This window comes from Gorilla gorilla, chromosome 13 (genome assembly GCF_029281585.2).
Source record: "Gorilla gorilla gorilla isolate KB3781 chromosome 13, NHGRI_mGorGor1-v2.1_pri, whole genome shotgun sequence".
Taxonomy (NCBI): domain Eukaryota; kingdom Metazoa; phylum Chordata; class Mammalia; order Primates; family Hominidae; genus Gorilla; species Gorilla gorilla.
In genome coordinates, this window is record NC_073237.2 from 27,390,179 (window position 1) to 27,396,178 (window position 6,000).

The window sequence follows — 6,000 nt, forward strand, 5'->3', positions numbered from 1 at the left end:
ATATACCTGGTTCATACTGATTGATAGCCTGTTTAAACTGTTTAAGTAATTTAAAGAGAAAAGCCTCAAATATAGCTATAATATTTCTCTGTTGATCTGGGGGGTATATCCTAACAGGGAACTGCCAAGCCTCTATATCACCCTCTCCTTTTCTTTCTTTCTTTTTTTTTTTTTTTGAAACGGGTCTCACTCTGTCACACAGGCTGGAGTGCAGTGGCACGATCTCTGCTCACTGCAAGCTCTGCCTCCCAGGTTCATGCCGTTCTCCTGCCTCAGCCTCCCCAGTAGCTGGGACTACAGGAGCCCACCACCATGCCCGGCTAATTTTTTTGTATTTTTAGTAGAGACGGGGTTTCACTATGTTAGCCAGGATGGTCTCGATCTCCTGACCTCGTGATCCGCCCACCTCAGCCTCCCAAAGTGCTGGGATTACAGGTGTGAGCCACCACTTCTGGCCTGTATCACCCTCTCTTCTAGCTTGCTGGATTCCTGCCTGAATAGAACTGACAACAGTCACTCGAAGAGCTGCTCGAACAGTCACTGGGGCAACTACTTTTCGCCCAGTGTCCTCCGTAAAAGAAAGATCTGGAGGGTCAGGCCACTCTTTTTCTTCAAAATAAGGAGGGGGTGCAGAAAGGTAGGGATGAACTCTTCCTCCTTTGCCTCTTTAGCTTTAGCTGGCAAACAGACCTGCTCTGTTACCTCTTCTGTTACTTCGTTATACTCTCCTTCCTCCTCATCATCAGTGTGAAGAGGTTCCAAGGTGGGACGAACCAGAGCCCACACTTGTCCCATTGTTACCCTGATGCTTCTGAGCTCCCCTTCTTACTCACTACAGGGATTGCTTAAGAGTACTTGGGTGTCCTCCAGCTTAGTTCCACATTCTCCAACCATTGCTCCGGCAACCCTTCGACCTGGATTCAAGCCCCACTTGCTGAGACCAGCTCCGCTGTGGAGACCCTAACCCAGCGGTGCTAGAGGAATTAAAGACACACACACAGAAATATGTAGTGTGGAGTGGGAAATCAGGGGACTCACAGCCTGCAGAGCTGAGAGCCCCAAACAGAGTTTGACCCACATATTTATTGACAGCAAGCCAGTGATAAGCATTATTTCTATAGATTATAGATTAACTAAAAGTATTCCTTACAGGAAACAAAGGGATGGGCCGAAACAAAGGAATGGGCTCTGGCTAGTTATCTGCAGCAGCAACATGTCCTTAAGGCATGGATCGCATGCTATTGTTTGTGGTTTAGGAACACCTTTAAGCGGTTTTCTGCCTTGTGTGGGCTAGGTGTTCCTTGCCTTCATTCCAGTAAATCCACAACCTTCAGTGTGGGTGTCATGGCCATCACGAACATGTCACAGTGCTGCAGAGATTTTGTTTATGGCCAGTTTTGGGGTCAGTTTATGGCCAGATTTGGGGACCAGTTCCCAACACATGGCTGTAATCCTAGCTACTCAGGTGGCTGAGGCACAAGAATCACTTGAACCTGGGAAGAAGAGTTACAGTGAGCCAAGATTGCACCACTGCACTTTAGCCTGGGCAACAGAGTGAGACTCTGCCAAAAAAAACAAAACAAAACAAAAAAAAACAAAGAGTACCTGAGACTGGGTAATTGTAAAGAAGAGAGTTCAATTGACTCACAGTTCCACATGGTTGGGGAAGCCTTAGGAAACTTACAATCATGGCAGAAGGCAAAGGGGAAGTAAGGCACATCTTACATGGCAGGAGAGAGAGAGCGAGGGAGGAAGTGCTACACACTTTTAAATCATCAGATTTCATGAGAACTCACTATCGTGAGAACAGCCTGGGGGAAATCCGCCCCCAAGATTCAACCGTGTTTCTCCCCCAACATTGGAAATTATAATTCAATATGAGATTTGGGTGGAGATACAGAGCCAGACCATAGTATTCCACCCTGGCCCCTCCCAAATCTCATGTCCTTCTCACATTTCAAAACACAATCATGCCTTCTCAATAGTCCCTCAGAGTCCTAACTCATTCCAGCATTAACCCAAAAGTTCAAGTCCAAAGTCTCATCTGAGACAAGGCAAGTCTGTTCTGCCTATGATCCTGTAAAATAAACAAGGTAGTTCCAAGATACAGTGGGGGTATAGGCATTGGGTAAATGCTCTTATTCCAAATGGTAGAAATTGGCCAAAACAGCCGAGTGCAGTGGCTTACGCCTATAATCCTAGCACTTTTGGAGGCCAAGGTGGGTAGATCACTTGAGTCAGGAGTTTGAGACCAGCCTGGCCAACATGGTAAAACCCTGTTTCTACTAAAAATATGAAAATTAGCCAGGAGTGGTGGCACACACCTGTATTCCTAGCTACTGGGGAGGCTCAGGCAGGAGGATCACTTGAACCTGGGAGGTAGAGGTGGCAGTGACCCAAGATCATGCCACTGGACTCCAGCCTGGGTGACAGAGTGAGACTTCATCTCAAAAAAAAAAAAAAACAACCAAAAATAACAACAACAACAACAAGAAAAACACAAAGGGGCTACAGGCCCCATGCAAGTCCAAAACCCAGCAGAGCAATCATTAAATCTTAAAGCCCCCAAATAATTTCCTTTAACTCCATGTCTCACATCCAGGGCATACTGATGCAAAAGGTGGGCTCCCAAGGCCTTCGACAGCTCCACCCCTGTGACTCTGCATGGTATGGCCCCTTGGGGGGCTTTCATGGGCTGGGATTGAGTGCCTGTGGCTTTTCCAGGCACATGGTGCAAGCTGTCAGTGGATCTACCATTCTGGAGTCTGGGGGACAGTGGCCCTCTTCTCACAGCTCCACTAGGCAGTGCCCCAGTGGGGACTCTTGTGGGGGGTGCTCCAACTTCACATTTCCTCTCCACATTGCCCTAGTAGTGATTCTCCATGAGTGCCCTCCACTGCAGCAGAATTCTGCCTGGACATCCAAGCATTTCCATACATCCTCTGAAAACTAGGTGGTGGCTTTCAAACTCTTGCCTTCTGTGCACCCACAGGTGCAACACCACATGGAAGCCACCAAGGCTTGGGGCTTGCACCCTCTGAGGCCACAGCCTGAGCTGTACCTTGGCCCCTTTGAGCCATGGCTGGAACTGAAGTGGCAGGGTACCATGTCCTGAGGCTGCACTGAGCAGTGGGGCCCTAGGCCCAGCCCATGAAACCATTTTTCTCTCTAGGCCTCTGGGCCTGTGATGAGAGAGGCTGCTGTGAACATCTCAGAAATGTCCTGGAGGCATTTTCCCCATTGTCTTAGTGATTAACATTTGGCTCTTCTCTACTTATGCAAATTTTTGCAGCCAGCAGCTTGAATTTCTCCCAAGAAAATGGGTTTTTCTTTTCTACCACATAATCAGGCTGCAAATTTTCTAAACTTTTATGCTCTGCTTCTCTTTTAAACATAAGTTCCAATTTCAGACCATCTCTTTGTGAACACATATGACTGTACACTGTTAGGAGCAGCCAGGTCACATCTTGAACACTTTCTTTCTTAGAAATTTCTTCCACCAGATATCCTAAATCATCTCTCTCAAGTTCAGAGTTCCACAGATTCCTTAGAGCAGAGGCACAATGCCACCTGTCTCTTTGCTAAAGCATAGCAAGAGTGACCTTTGCTCCAGTTCCCAATAAATTCCTCATCTCCATCTGATCATCTCCATCTGAGATTACCATCTCAGATTTCACTGTCCATATCACTATCAGCATTTTGGTCAAAACCATTCAACAAATCTCTAGGAAGTTCCAAACTTTTCCCACACCTCCCTATCTTCTTCTGAGCCCTCTAAACTGTTCCAAACTCTGCCCATTACCCAGTTCTAAAGTCACTTCCACATTTTCAGGTATCTTTATAGCAGTACCCTACTCTTGGTACCAATTTTTTGTGGTCTGTTTTCACAATGCTATAAAGAAACTACCTGAGACTGGGTAATTTATAAAGAAAAGAGATTTAATTGACTCACAGTTCCACATGGCTAGGGAGCCCTCAATAAACTTACAATCATGGTGGAAAGCAAAGGGGAAGCAAGACACATCTTACAATGGTGGTATGAGAGTGAGTTAGCAAAGTGGGGAAGTGCTACACACTTTTAAACCACCAGATCTTGTGAGAACTGAGTCACTATGATGAGAACATCATGGGGGAAATCCGCCTTCATGATTCAGTCACCTCCCATCAGGTCCCTCCCCCAATACTGGAAATTACAATTCAACCTGAGATACGGGTGGGGACACAGAGTCAAACCATATCAGAAGGGTAGTGGGGAATTGCTGGGGGAGGGTGGGGATGGTGAATGGGTACAAAAATAGAATGAATTAGGCCCATTATTTGATAGCACAATGGGGTGACTATAGTCAATAATTTAACTGTATATTTTAAAATAACTTAAAGAGTGTAATTGGATTGTTTGTAGCTCAAAGGATGCTCGAGGGGATGGGGACCCCATTCTCCATGTTGTGCTTATTTCACATTGCATGCCTGTATCAAAACATCTCCTGTACCCCAGAAATATATACACCTACTATGTACCCACACAAGTTAAAAAGAAATTCTGAAATGCCCATCAGACATTGGCATTCAGTAGATGAGAACCATTCCACCATTTTAGGATTTTAAACCTCACATTAAGCTCACTATTTAAGCATGTATTCCATTCATATATACTTAACCTTTTTACTTTTAACAATTGCATCTAGCCCACCTCCCAGAACCAAGATACCATGCAAAGCTAGTCACCATTTAAAGCCATTTTAACTATTTTAAAGCCTATGAACATCAGTGATTTACCTATGTAAAAATTCTTAAATTTTAGAAGACACAACATTCTCTTCAAACTAATAAGCTTAGACTAGTCTTATTTATGAGTGCTTGTTTATTTATAAGCCAATTTGATAGCATGCTAGACACAGTGCTCATCACCATACCTGTATATACACCTAAACAAGCACATTAAATAAAATGACTTATATAAGACGGCTGGATTCAAGTTATTTACACAATTGGAACCCATCTACCTAGCCAAATGTTGTTTGCCCAGATAGGTTTGGAAGACAGGAAGAGGCAGGGTAGGGGATCCTATAGCATCAAATAAGGAAGGGAAGGTGCAACCTGCATTGCTCAAGGGGAGATTCTGGAGCCCCTGAGCTGCTGGAGAGCTCACCCAGCAGCCAAGACACCAAAGAAAAATGTTTGGGCAGCCACTTATCTGCCACTGTGGGAAGCTGTCAGTTAGGCCAAGGGGCTGAGAACTTTAGTAACCTTACTTGAGCAAGCAGCTTGTTGGGGCTAGTGGAAGAAGGTTAGCTCTACTATTGATAGGGAGCCTTTTCCTCTCTCACCGGGGATGGTTAGGATGCTGTGATTGCCAGTGGCCTTTTTGCTTATAGTAGGCACACTGATCGTGGCCCAGGGACCAGTGAGTCGAGGGATCTTTTCTGGGCATCCCAGATGCCGATCTCGCAACGCTTTCTTGGGATGGGTAATTCTGAGATGGCGGGGGCTTAAAGTAACTGTTAACAATTGCACTTTTTGGCTCTTTCTTTTTCTTTTCTTTTTTTTTTTTTTTAACCTCTTTTGCTTCATCCCTATTGTCGTAAACTTTAAAGGCCGAATTTGAGTTGGCTCATAGGGATTTGAGGTCCCATTGCTGCTTTCTGTAGCTTCCTCCTAATGTCAGGGGCAGATTGAGTAATAAAATGTAACACAGGAGAGCTTGCCTTTCTGGGGAGTCTGAATCTGCATTAGTATATTTCCTAAGTGCCTCAACAAAATGACCCTGAAACAGAGTGGGATTTTTATCTTTTCCCTGAGTTATTTTTCTAAACTTGTCGTCATTAGCTGGCTTAACCACATACTTTTTTCTCCACTTTTTTTTCCCCATGGCACAACAAGCAGATGACAATACTTGCAAGTCATGACAAATTAAAGAACGTGGTCAACTTAAACTCCTCTGAAAACTGGCCAAAGTTCTCCTTGTATAAAGCCAAATTAGACATAAAAAATGGCACATGC